At 41.4% G+C, this 14,563-nt stretch overlaps 1 long non-coding RNA gene across 3 annotated transcripts in view; it reads left to right on the plus strand.

The window, feature by feature from the left end:
• Positions 1-14,563, plus strand: part of LOC109498405 — a 234,174-nt gene that overhangs the window by 92,315 nt on the left and 127,296 nt on the right. For all 3 annotated transcript variants that reach the window (XR_006595984.1, XR_002155221.3, XR_006595983.1), the window contains exon 3: positions 1,786-1,929. This is a non-coding gene — a long non-coding RNA (uncharacterized LOC109498405). The remainder of the gene's footprint in view (positions 1-1,785; positions 1,930-14,563) is intronic.

The raw sequence follows: 14,563 nt of genomic DNA on the forward strand, positions 1-14,563 counted from the left end.
CAGACAAGAGAAGACAATACTGTAAGCTCTCACACAGATGTGAGATCTAATCGTGCGCTAAAGTGGAACTCATAGAAGCAGAGAGTGGAATTGATGGTTGCCAAGGGCTGGGAGAGGCAAGGGGAATTGGAGAAAGGTTGCCCAATGGGTGCAAACTTGCAGTGAGAAGAGGAATGAGTTCCGAGGATCTAATGCACGGCAGTGTGATTATAGTCAATAATACCGCATTATATACTTTGAAGTTGCAAAGGGTAGATCTTAAATCTTCTTACCAAAAAAAAAAAAAAAAGAAGAAATGATAATTATGGAACATGATGGATGTGTTAGTTAACCCTGAGTAGACAGTCATATTGCAATATGTAAGTGTATCAAGTCAAAAGTTGTGCATCTTAAACTTGTGCAATGGTAAATGCCAATCGTATCTCAATACGGCTTGGGGGAGGGGGAGTGTCAAAGCAAAAGTGCTAAGCAAAAATTAAAAAAAAAAATGGGGCGGCAATAGCTTTGGCCACCACTTGTTGGGTTCTTATCAGATAGCGACCATAGTACTGCTTAAGGTTATATTACTTTCCTTCTTACACCTCATAGCAATGCTGTACCTCTTACCACCATTTCAGAATATCAAACTCATTTTTCCTGGAGAAAAGGAAATTCCCAAATGAAGCCATATAACTCCTGGTTTTAGAGCCATGGAGCCAGGAGAAATCGGATTTTGCTCCAGAAAGTAACTGGGTCCCCCTCCTTAGTGCGGCGTGAGTCCCCAGGGCCACACATCGCTCTGGGTCACCCCGTAAAATCTTTCCATTTTCAAGGACAACAAAGCAGAGAATGTTCCTTCCCAAGTCAGCTTTCTGTATGCATGAACTACAAAGAATAGGACTAACGGAGCAGCTCCCTATGGGTGCCGGCCTTCTACCAGGCACACTGCATGTTTATTCCCATCCAACTTTATATTCCAGAATCAAAATTGTATTCCACCTAGATCTGTTAGAGATGGTGGTTTGCATGGGTTGTACCTCAGGTTTCTCTGCAAGAGTGTAAATTCGGCATGGACAGGAACTTCTGAGCACACCAAAGCATTCACCAAACACGTGGGGGATGAATGAATAAATAAATGAACGCCTACCTTGAGTGGGGAGCCCTTGCCTGGTTCGCATCGGCATCTCACTTCCTCTGTCCTTGCCTCACTTTCTTGACGCTGGGGAGGCAGGTGGCAAATAAGGCAGAGGCAGTGGTTACATGAGAAACGGCCTAAAATTGCTATACTCAGGAGGAATGCATACAAGTATGATGACGATGATGTTCTTGTCCTAAGTGCTGGGCAGAAGAGAGAGGAATAGATATATTTTCATCTCATCGCAATCTGGAAATCACTTTTCCCTCAAAAGGGCAAATTCAGCATGACATTATTTCCAACGCAGTGTATTGCAGGACACGTGACACATTCAACAGGAAACAACGCTTTAATAATGATGTTGTTGTTGTTGTTTTTGTTTACCTAAAAGGAACTGACTTATAGCATAAATGGTGACCACAATTTTTTTTTTCTAACTATAGCTACAAAGATCTAATTTCACAAAGAAATTCTAGTGTATTCTATTTCCCGGGCATCAAAGAGTTCACAAGGCTTCATATCCATCATTTTATGTAAGCCTCATGGCAACCGTCTGTTACAGGTAATTTATGGAATGCTTTTCCAACAGAGATGTCTAGAGGATGAACATTCTCCACAAACCAAATGTTTATGAGGCTTATTTTTTTTAACCTTTATTGTTATTATTTTAGCACTGTGGTGACCTGCAGGGAAGCAATGCACATGGACTTCCCAACAATGTCAAGTAGCACGTGACTGCACAAGATGGGGGAACGTCACCATAGCCAGCTCTCCAGACCCTCCACAGCCCGCTTTGTGTGAGGCCCACCAACTGGGTAAGTCTCTGTGGGATGGGGATTGCATTCTCTTTCGGATATCTATCATCAAATGAACAAAACTGTGCTTTTTATCAGCCAAGCAAAGACTATTTTACTGTCGCTTTGTTTCAGTTTATGTTTGTGCATTTTTTCTCTGATGGCCTCTGAGGCATAACATCTTGGTTTCTTCTCTAGGTGGGAACAATTACGAATAATTCCATTTTATAGATGAGAAAATAGAAATACAAAGAAGAGGTTAAATATCTTACTCAAAGTGACATAATTAGCAAATGTTAAGGCCAGGATATGGAACAACTCTTCACTGAAGAGATTAAAGACAAATGTTACTTTTTTTAAGGTTTATTTATTTATTTTGAGAGAGAGAGAGACAGAGAGAGAGAGAGAGAGTCAGTCGGGGAGGGGCAGAAAAAAAGAGAGAGAGAATACCAAGCAGGCTCTCCACCTTCACTGTAGAGACCAACATGGGGCTCGATCCCGCAAACCGTGAGATCATGACCTGAGCCAAAATCAAGAGCCAGACACTTAACCAACTGAGCCACCCAGGCGTCCCAAAGACAAATGTTATTTAATCTGACCAAAGCATAATACAAACTATTATTTGAAGAAAATCTGACCAAATCTTTTCAACACTCCCCTATGAGGACCGGCTGTGTGTAACTATCAAGGTCCTATCCTATCAAATATGTGCTGTGTGGTATATAAGCGTTTGAGTATATCTTCATGGTGTAAAACAAAACAAACCAACAGCATAACTGCTATACTTCATTGAGTGTCCTTTGAAAATTCATATTTTTTCCCAGAACTTCAGAGTGTGATCTTATTTAGAAATAGAGTCATTGCAGGTGTAATTAGTGAAGATGAATCATACTGGAGTAGAGTGGGTCCTTAATCCAGTGTGATATATATCCCTAAAAGAAGAGGAAAAGAGAGATACATCAGAGAATACCACATCCAAACAGGCAGAGATTGTCAATTAAAGAAAAACAAATTTAGGGGCACCTGGGTGGCTCAGTTGGTTAAGCGTCTGACTCTTGGTTTGATCTCACTATTCGTGAGTTCAAGCCCCAGCTTTAGTTCACATATTGTTTTCTTTTTTTTTTTTAATGCCTATATTTTTATTTAGAGAGAGAGTGAGCACAAGGGAGGAGGAGAGAGAGAGGGAGACAGAGAATCCCAAGCAGGTTCCACACTGCCAGCACAAAGCCTGATGTGAAGCTTGAACTCACGAACTGTGAGCTCATTACCTGAGCCAAATTCAGGGGTTAGACACTTAACTGACTGAGCCAGTGGCCTCCACACAGTCACTTCTTAAGTAAGGTCACTTGATCAAAGTTTTTAAGGCCTTTTCTGATTAACTTTATACCAGCTCTGTACATGCACTTAATACATATTTGGTGAAAAAAATGGCTGAATTAATGAATTAATGAGTGAAGGAAGCCCTCCATAAAGTACACATAATATAAATTATGGTATTGAATTTATAAACAAGAAATGATATTTCTGTTCTGGAGGAAAGACAATTCAAACAAACTTCCTAAGTAGTGGAAATAAAGGTGATTGGAAAAATAGAGATTTTGAAAACTATGTGTTTTAGAATAAACAGACCTTGCAAAAATCCATAACACCACTGAGCTTAAGTTTCTCCTTCCGTGAAAAGATAAAATCATTGTTACCCTGCCAAACTCATAGAGCTACCAGGAAGATCAAAGGTACTTGTGGATGTGGATGAGACTTATAAAGTGAATACACCGTGGAAAGTAATTATTATTTGAGAGTGTTGAAATGGAGGAAAATGCTTGAGTGTGAATAGGGGCAGTACAGCGATTAAACAGGCCAAGAAATATGTTAAAATCTGCATTAAATAAATATCACACACATGAACACACACACACATGCCTGTGAAATCCATTAGGTAGCTTCTGATGGGATTCTCACTGGTGATGGGAGAGTTGTTGTGCTTGAGATGTTGTGCCTGACACCCCTACCAAAGTAAGTCACTCTGTGTGGACACAGGAAGAGCAGGAGGGTTCCAGAATATCCCAACAGAATTGTGGGTATGTGATACTGTCGTATCTCTCCTCCACTTTCCGTCTCACCGGGATTTTCCTTCAAGGAGAAAGAAAACACTTCCCACTGCAGAAGCATATCATGAGAAAAGGTGAAACATTTTTAACCGGGACTGGTAATGAAAATGGTAGGGTTGGGAGAGCATAGGATTTGGGAAAGGAGTGGCGTGTGCAAAAAGGTGGGTGTGTCCTGGGCGTGGAAAAACAGGGAACCCTTGAATGACGGTGGACATCTTTTTTCTTATAACTCAGGCTTACCGTACTTTATGGTTTAATAGTTTCCGTAAGCTACTTATCTTGGCCACCATTCTAGGGTGCAGAAAATACTGCCGTTCAGGATGTATTCTGTCAAAGGGAATATCTTCAGTTTTGGTGGAAAACAAAAGTAAACACAATAATCATAACAATAAAATACGGTGTTACCGTTTACGAAATGCTACTAAGTTCTGGAACACTCTACAATACCTGACTTACTCAATGCCACTCCTCACGGCAGGGTAGGGTAAGTATCCAAATCACTGTCTGAAGACAAAGAAATTAAGATTCACAAAGGCTATAGAAAGCGTGCCCAACGTCACAGAGTTAGTAAGTGATAGGGTCAAGTGTTCTTACTTTATACCACACTGCCTCAAACACATTTTGAGAAGGTTGGTCAGCCATTTATTTTATGGCTACAGACCAATCTCATGTGCTAAACTTTTGCATGGCCATACAGAGAGAATAAATGTTTACAGAGTTACTATGTTCTGCACACATTGCATACCTGTCTCATTTGATCACAGACATAGGTTTTCTGAGGACAGCATGCCTGCTAGCAACATGCTCCATCCTCCATCCCAGAACATACGCTGCTGGGTAGGAAACATTTTATTTTTAGCTTTCGTCAACAGCTGACTTAGATCATGTGAACATTCTACTCTACTCATGCTGGCTGCAGAGTGGAATCACTAAATTTTATCTTCATTGACTAAACCACGCTGGCGTATCTTCTACTATCTCTCTCTGGGCAGTCCTGTGATATTTTGCATCCATTGTGTTTCTTCTCTGCACATGAACCATTCCATCCAAGTAACTGGCCGTTTAACATAACCTTTCAACGTCCTCACTTGTTACCACATGTATGTGTGCTTGAGCCAACTTGTTGCATAATTACGTGATAGGTACCTCTTGCTGCTTTGCACGTGCTGCTCCATAGTGACCAGCGTATTCCTGTCTTTCCTTGGCAAAGAGCACTTTGGTTTGGCGTTACTGGGGTTGCTTTCTGAATCTCATGTAACGGAATATATGAAAAACACAAATAATGATTTTTCATATTAAATATCATTTATTGTCACATTGGCTTCCATACAACACCCAGTGCTCATCCCGACAGGTGCCCTCCTCCACGCCCATCGCCTACTTTCCCCTCTTCCCCACCCCCCATCAACCCTCAGTTTGTTCTCGGTATTTAAGCGTCTCTTATGGTTTGCCTCCCTCCCTCTCTGTAACTTTTTTTTTCCCCCCTTCGCTTCCCCCATGGTCTTCTGCTAAGTTTCTCAGGATCCACATATGAGTGAAAACATATGGTATCTGTCTTTCTCTGCCTGGCTTATTTCACTTAGCATAATACCCCCCAGTTCCATCCACGTTGTTGCAAATGGCCAGACTTCATTCTTTCTCATTGCCAAGTAGTATTCCATTGTGTATATAAACCACATCCTCTTTATCCATTCGTCAGTTGATGGACATTTAGGCTCTTTCCATAATTTGGCTGTTGTTGAAAGTGCTGCTGTAAACATTGGTGATACCACCTCATGCCGGTCAGAGTAGCCAAAATGAACAAATCAGGAGACTGTAGATGCTGGAGAGGAAGTGGAGAAATGGGAACCTTCTTGCACTGTTGGTGGGAATGCAAACTGGTGCAGCCGCTCTGGAAAACAGTGTCGAGGTTCCCCCCCAAATTAAAAATAGACTTACCCTATGACCCAGCAATAGCACTGCTAGGAATTTACCCAAGGGATACAGGAGTCCTGATGCATAGGGACAAATAATGATTTTTTACAAACATGGCTGAAAAAAGAAATATGCACTGCTGTGCACGACAGAAGACATAAGTACATACGAACAGAATAAAAGGAGAAAACACACACATGTGGCTGTGTAGACTATTTTGGGAAATACTAGTAAATTTCTTACAGGGAGACAGACTTGAGGTAAATATAACAACCCACCCAAATATCCACACCCCCTGGCTTCTGTATGTTTCTTGGGAACATCTACACAAGTGGATTTAAGAGGTCACATAAAATATTGCTGCTGACTTGTTCATGCCATCTTGGAAACAGCTGCTGGGCGGTCTTCTGTTTATCTGCTCCGCATGGACCACCTTGAAGAGGGCTGACCGGCAGGCGAAGTCAGCCAGAATTAGGCAGGTGGCACTTGAAGAATTGTACCCACTGCAAATGCAGGCTCAGTGGGCAAGTTCTTATCCAGCAAAGGCCTCTTCAGGGTTCCAGAAGTGGCAACACAAAATGACCCACTCAACTCGCAAGAGTCAGAACCAGATAGGTGGTTACCACAGAGATGATGGTTGCATGATTGCAGTGACCTACCAATGACTTGTTCCAGGTTAAAAAGAGGATGACTGTGGATCAGGGAAGGACATCTATATCCCAACAATGTCACCCCATGTGATAATAGGAAAGACCAAGGGGTAAGGACAACAGCCATGAGCATATTACAGAAAGTAATGTCAAACCTCCTGGTGGGTTGCCACAGTCACCTGATCTGATACACATTTCAAGAAACCTGTTCTCCAAGGCCATGTCCTACCATAGAAAAATTATACAGCATGTGCAGTGTTACAGTTCTGAAAAAGGAGCTGGCACTATGGAGACATTAGGTGTTGGGCAAGAAGTTGGCGGCAGGACCCTAAAAAGAACGAGACATTCAGGTGAGGATCTGTGACAGAACAGAGTAGAAGAGACTCAGTTAGGTGGTTCAAATTGTCTGCGAGAAGCACTCTACTGGGGCAGATACACTTGCTGTCCCTAAGGGATTCACCGGATGCAGACACATACAACAATCGCCCACATATATTGAGAAAGGAGAAATAGCTCACATACATTCGTGTCCTTATCCCCAGCAAAGTGTCCATGACAGGACACAGCATAAAACAGATCATGGCACTCAAGAGGTGGGGTCTGTCAGAGAAAGGCATTTTGATAGTTAGAGCTGGAAGAGGGTAAAGTGTATAGAGTGAGAATAGCAAGAAAGCAGAGGGGTGGGATCTAAGAGTATACAACTGACGGGCATCTGCAGAGGGAAACTAGGGGATGTGTGGTTGGCAAGGCTGGTGTGCCAGGGCTGGTATTGGAAGGGTTTCAGAGGGAGGAAGGGGGTTTGGGAAAGAATGGAAGAGACCGACAGAGTGACTTCCAGGCTTGGGGAGGTCATGCCGACCCTGGGGATGGCGTGTGGGAGAGCAGGAGTATAGAATGGTAGGCACCAAGGCAAGACATGTGCGGAGGAGCAGAGACGTGTCATGGGTTTGAGGGCAAAGCTACGGATATATTTTCCTCATTGTTAAAAATGCACAGGGGCACCAGCGTGGCTCAGTCAGTTGAGCCTCGGACTCTTGACTTCAGCTCAGGTCATGATCTCGTGGTCCGTAGGTTCAAGCCCCCCATTGGGCTCTGTGTTGACAGCTCGGAGCCTGGAGCCTGCTTCAGAGTCTCTGTCTCCTTCTCTCTCTCTGCCCCTCCCCCACTCATGCATGCATACTCTCTCTCTCTCAAAATAAATAATAGACATTAAAAAAAAAGAAGTACAATTACATTCTAACTGTGTCAGAATAAGCTGGAGAATATTCCTCATTGGAGAAGTGGCTATTTCTCAGTATGTGTGACAGTACTGAGAAGATCTTAATTACACTAATAGCTTTAAATTATAACTTTGTGTACTGCACAAGCAGTCCCTTGCCATGCTCTGAATGAATTATTTTTCTGCAACGTTCACTGTCAGGAATCTAAATTTGTAATTCAGAAGCTGTAGCAGGTAGTGGGGTAGAATTTGTGAAACAGTATGGCAGATACCAAGAAAAAAAAAAAAGAATTCTATTGTGTCATCCACATACAAGTTTCCGTTCCTGATTTCTTGCTGAGGCCTTCTAACACCTGGAGACATCTACTCTAAAAATGACAGTTGACACTTGCTATTATTTAATTAAGTGTATCTATTCTATTACTGTAAGAGACAATAGAGAGAGAGTTGTGTATGAGCCTACATGCATGCATCTGGCATTTTTCAAACATTAACCAATGATTGAAGCGCGCACACACACACACACACACACACACACACACACACACACACACATATCAAGGGATTATTGCTTCTGCAGGTGTTGGGACAAGGTAATTGAATTCGGGTCTTTATGGACTGCTAAGTGCTGACTGTGGTTACTAATTTGAATTTGCCTGTCTTGGTCCTTGGAGTCACACGGGGCAAGCCCATCCCCCACATTCTCCACTGGAATTCGTCTTGACATCTGACTCATCAAGCGATGCTGAAAACCATTTTTTCCTGGGTCCTTGCTCCACCCAATGCACATGCGATTGCCATGAGGGTAAAAGAAAAGGGTGGCTGTAAAAAGGCACTATTACTTTTAAACCCGTTATACACATGTGTAGAGGATAATGCAGAAATGGAAAAGAACACGTGGAATTCAGAATCATGGGCTTTCCTATATGCTCTTGGGGAGATTGGAGATGTGGGTGGGACAGTGACCACCTCAGATCCTATAAAATCTCCAAGTATGTGCCGGAACAAAGTAACTTACTCTTATACGATGATCATTCCTCAAACTAGACAACATTTTAAAAAGTCCTCTCTGACTATGCCAGACTTCCTTGGCCTCTTTAAAACTGTTTCCTTTATGTTTATTTATTTTTGTGAGAGAGAGAGAGAGAGAGAGAGAGAGAGAGAGAGAGAGAGAGAGAGAGAAACAGAGCATGGGGTCGGGAGGAGCAAAAAGAGAGGGAGACACAGAATCTGAAGCAGGCTCCAGGCTCTGAGCTGTCAGCACAGAGCCCGACGTGGGGCTCGAACTCACTCACGAACCACAAGATCATGACCTGAGCCCAAGTCAGATGCTTAACCTACTGAGCCACCCAGGCACCCCTCCTTGGGCTCTTTAACTTGCTCTCATTATCCCCGCCCAAATTCTCACAGCATTTTGTCTGATTGCTACACAGCCTAACATTTCATTAAGGACTTAAGCTATCAATATAGCTTTATTTTTTCCTAACTCTTCTGTAGACTCCTCAGTAGCATAAAGATTATGTATTATGTGCAGTACCCTAACTCAGAACAGGTCATACTGTGGTACCAATTGACCAACCGATAGTTTCTGACCTATTAGGCCATCTATCATCTCAAGTTTCTTCCTCAATCTGATGTTGATTGAAATCTATAGAATAAGGATGCAAAGTTCCACCTCTCTGAATTTCTCTGTTGGTAATTATGCATCTGATGGGGGTTTTTTTTGTTTGTTTTGTTTTTGCTTTTAGCTCCGAGCATTTCTTATAATTTATTTCCTAGTTTATTATTGATAAACTGTTCCTTCCTTCTCTTTGACTCTGGGTGAAAAATTTTAAGCTCAGATTGAAATCATAACAAATTCTGAGAAAAGAGGATTTTTTGTGTGTGCTCAGAGGAGCTATTATTATTTTAATTCATAATTATAATTACAGCACTGCTCATTGGGATAATTCTCCAATACCCCCAAACTACATTTTCTATAAGAACGTTTTGTTGTTAATGTACCATAGATTCCTGAGAAGAACTAAGCTATTAATTTGGTATATTTGGGTTTCTTGCCAGCTGGAAGAATTAGTTTCTGATACATTTAGAGTATATTTAATAGCTCATTGGTGCTTAGCTGAATTTTAAACTGGAATTGTTTTAAAATTCTGAGTCACGGAGAAGACTGGGGAAAAAATGGAAAGTCTGAATTCCCATACATTATTTATTTCTGGCTTCCTTTAAATATTATTATTTGAAATCCATGGATGGATTCAGAATGAGAAAACTAAGATTAAGGTATAAGGGGATGTGAGCTCTATCCTGGATACCATAGATATAGAATAGAATGTAGGATATAAAACAGATCTCATAGATACACTCTAAAACTTTGACAAGTCAATCCACTGGTGCTCAGTGTGAATCCGTGTGTGATAAGGAACAAGGAAAATTCATCCGTATTCTTTCCTTCTGTCTTCTAATTTTCCCTTCTCTTCCCATATATTTTTCCCTTTCTTCCTCCTGTAACAATTATGTTAATGATAACTCATAAAATACAACAAAACACAACTTCATTTCATTTCCCATCATTACTTTAACTTGAGTTACCTAGGAATAATTTCTCCCCATACCAAGTCGAAAATTTGAGTAGATCCCATACAAGTTTTTCAGGTTCATTTTTATGTAATGACACAATCCTACAATTATTTTCCAGACAAGAAAAACACAGTTTTTAATATTTTCAACCAGTATTTGGATGAAATGAATGCTCCACTCAAATATTCATTCCAGAATAAGATGCCACCCCATCTCTTGTGGCTCGTGGTTCCCTGCAGCCTGTCTTTGCAGAGAGAGACCTGTTCACTCCTCTCCACCCCCCTCCCCCACTTGTCCCTTAGGGTCATTACAGAGAAGAGTTTTTTGGCAAAAAATAATTCTGGATCACCCTCTTGCTTCTTAGTTGGTCTACCCCGGCTTCATTTCTGTCTTTGGTTACTTTGTTGGCCTCTACTGAGATGAGAAGGGTGATTCAGCAGACATGTCAACTGATTCAGTTACGCTTTCTGCCTTTGGCTTTGTTGCTGCCTGACTTGATTCTGTAGCATTTGATGTCACCCTGTCCCACAGAGTCCCATCATTCTGAAGTTAAAACGCTGCTCATATTTACTTTCTCAGAACTATAAAGGGGATGACAAACCCCATTTCAAAGATGGGCTGTGGTCATCATGCCTCCTTGCTTGCCACATAGCTCAACTGAGAAATCCACCTCAGCTTACCAAGCTCCAAGGGGTGGTATCTCATCCACTACCCAGAGTGATAGGGTCCAGTCTCGTGTAATCTTGATTTTTGGCAAGTTGTAGCCAAGGCAGTGAGCCTTCCTACCAAGAATCCCATGTACACCCTTCACACAGAGGGGTATTCGGAGGGGTGTCCTTCCCTCCATACACCAGAGATTGCCTGGCCCAGTAATAGTAAGGAAGGGTGGTTCTGAATAAGCTTTAACCATGGAAGACTCTGTCTCTCTGGAAGCTTCCCTTGTTTTGAATTAGACAGTTCATAATGCCCTAAAGTAATTAATGAGTACCAATTAACTATATTATACCAATTGATGCAGACCTTTTCAATGGAAGGGAAATTTCTGGGGATTGCATTGACTGACAGTTAGAAGGGTTCCCAGACACCAAACCTCCTCTCTTCCCCAGGTCCTGGTCTCCATGACACCATTGTTCCCTATTCTACTGACTCTTTTATCCCAGCTCTTCATCGTAGCATGCAGAATTTGGGCCTCTTTCTGACTTCCTACCAGAAGGAGGCCACATTTTTCTGTCTTCTCACATGGATCTGAGTAGCAGAAAGTATTTTTTCTTTGAAGATTAAAAGTATTCTCTCTCAGAAGAAAATCTATTCTCATTTACATGTACTTTAGTTTAATAATGGCGGTTAATCAACTTTAAACCCCAGTGCTTGAAATTAAAAAGAAAATAGGAAGAAGAAGTACATTCATTTCAGTAAAATGTAGAAAACGAAGATTAAATCATGTTTTTCCAAGGACTTAAATCATCTTTATCAGGCTCACGACAGGAGGATTTAATTTGAAAAGATAACATGCATCGACTGAGTAGTGGATCTTTGGGTATTTGACAAAGGAATGAGGTCACCAACGAAGCTTATCTTTCACAGAGGTTAATTCTCAAGTGGAGAGATTCGTAGACTGAAGCTCAGTGTTTGTGTCATTATAACTAGTTATATTTCCTTTTCAAAAGACACTGTTCAGTGTAAGTAAAAATATGAGTTAAAGTCATAAAATAGAGGCATAACTTCTTGACAAAGTCACTGAAATTTTGGTGAATATTAGTATGGTTACCACCTACTGTAAAAGAGCTTTTTTTTTTATTCCATCATTTCCCCTAAGTGAATTTAACTGTTCAGATTAGTGGGAAAATAAGCATAATTTTTTTTCTTGGCATATTTTGATCATTTTTAAAATTGTGCTGGGAAGAAACACACCTTGCTTTGTTTGAAAGAAAGATGTAAGCTGGTCTTTAAGTGGTTACGACTGTGAATGTGTGTGTATGTGTGTGAGTGTGCACATGCACGTGCAAGTATACGCAGAGAAGCTTCAATAATTCCTTTCCTACCAACAAAGAGCCCAAAAATGTAGTTTCCCAAAAGATTCATTTCCCCCTGGGAAGTAATAAGAGGATTGAAAATAGTGGTAATAATCTTCATAAGTAAGAACATTTCGTGGTTCAAATTATGTCCCTTATCTAGCCTTCATTTCACTCAGTTAAAATAGATTATTAGGGCACCTGGGTGGCTCAGTCGGTTGAGCATCCAACTTCGGCTCAGGTCATGATCTCGCGGTCTGTGAGTTCAAATCCTGCGTCGGGCTCTGTGCTGATGGCTCAGAGCCTGGAGCCTGCTTCGGATTCTGTGTCTCCCTCTCTCTCTCTCTCTGCCCCACCCCCCACCCTTTCTCTCAAAAGCAAATAAAACATTAAAAAAATTTTTTACATGTTAATATTGGGTAAAGCAGACCAGGTTTCCACCAGGCTTTGACTATGCTTCTGTGACACATTAACGATCTGCCATGATCTATCTCTAAGTTTACCACAGAAATTTCTGTTTGTTGTTTGTTGTGTTTGCCTGATTCCTATTTGTATTGGTGTGGGGTACTAGGTGGGAGGCAGAAAATTATTAGCACATAAGCACAAGTCTGCCCTATACTCTTGAAACCTATAGCCAGTTGTCTTGTATTAATCACATGTAGTAAAAGGTCACACAGCAAATAAGAAATGGTCATTAACAGAAGAACTGTGAAGTCAGTTCTATGGTTTGTGAAATTAGTGAAAATTTATGCTTGTGGCTTAGATCATGTATTTGTATATTGTGAAAACAATATAAATTCAATGTTTCTAAGAAATTTTAATTTAAGGAAATATATTGCTTAATTTGGTTCTGTGTTTTGGTCCTCATTAGATGCACCATGGAGCTAATTACATTAATTGTTCATGATGCCGAGGAGAAAATATTGACATGTCTACCTCACGTTTGAGTCTTTGGACTAGATGATTTCAAATGTCCCGTGTAGATGCCCTGTGTGCACATTCCAGAGTTTTGAGTTCATGTCTTCCCCTACCCACATTTCACAGCAGGCTGATAACGTCATCGCATTTAGAAAATGGGTATCCAGGAGGCAAAACAACAAGCAATATCTATTTAATATTAAACCTTGGAGAGAGGAAAAGCATTATATTGGATGAGCTGTGAACATCCAGTAAATATTTATTGGAATGAAAGTATCACAAAAAGTTACACACGTAGATGCTGGATGCGTACTACTGTGAGGCTGTGATAGGCTTCACTGCAGGGCGCTGGGGGAAGCAAGGGGAAGTGTAATGCCCAGGGGTTCAGAGGATCTTGGCTTTGCCTTGGCTTGATGAGAGTCCCTGGAACAAGTTTCTGCGCATCTCCAAGCCACTACGGTCTGGTCTTCGCAGGAGGGTTGATGATACCAGCTCTGTAAGTTTGCTGTGAAGATTAGATGAGACAGCACATGGAAAGACCTGCTCAAAGTCAATGCTCAAACTATGTTGGTCCTTTGTTGTTATTGTCAGCTAGCGTCCAGACCTGTTTATGCACACTTCAAAGGGGTCTGCATTTCACGTCTTCTCCCATCCTTTCCTCACCAAACAAGCATATCACAGCTATCTACACAGGCAGAATATTTACAGAAGATTTGGAAAAGGCGATGTCATATGAGACCAATCTCCCCAGCACACCGCCCCCACCTTGCCACGTCCCGAGTTGTTGTTTATCCTTTTCCCCTACAAAGGGGGCTTGGAACTTTCTACTCTGGGTTCTGGGGAAGAAAAGCACCCCATGTAAGCCTCAAAGCCAATTTCATTTTTGTTCAACCCTCACAAGCCTCTTTTTGCAAACAAGAATCCCGCAGGACATCTCATTACTCACTGGGATAATTGTTTCAAATATCAAAAGCTGCATAATAAAAATAAGAAAATCCTTATTTTTAGAAAGTGCATGCTGGCTGTGCTGCAGAGGCCAGGCTGAGCTGGGGAAAGTGTGGACATGGGCTAGCAGGCTGCTGGAACATTCTACAGGAGACGTGATGAAGTTCTGAACCAAAGTGGAAGCTGCCAGGGAAATTGGAACAAATTCTTATCAAATGTCTGGAACTGAACTTTTATAAGGAAGAGGTCAACCTTCAGTCATAATCCTAAGAATTAACTAAAACTGTTTGCCTCTTTATGTGGCGTGTGCTA

The sequence above is a fragment of the Felis catus genome, chromosome A3 (genome assembly GCF_018350175.1).
Source record: "Felis catus isolate Fca126 chromosome A3, F.catus_Fca126_mat1.0, whole genome shotgun sequence".
Taxonomy (NCBI): Eukaryota; Metazoa; Chordata; class Mammalia; order Carnivora; family Felidae; genus Felis; species Felis catus.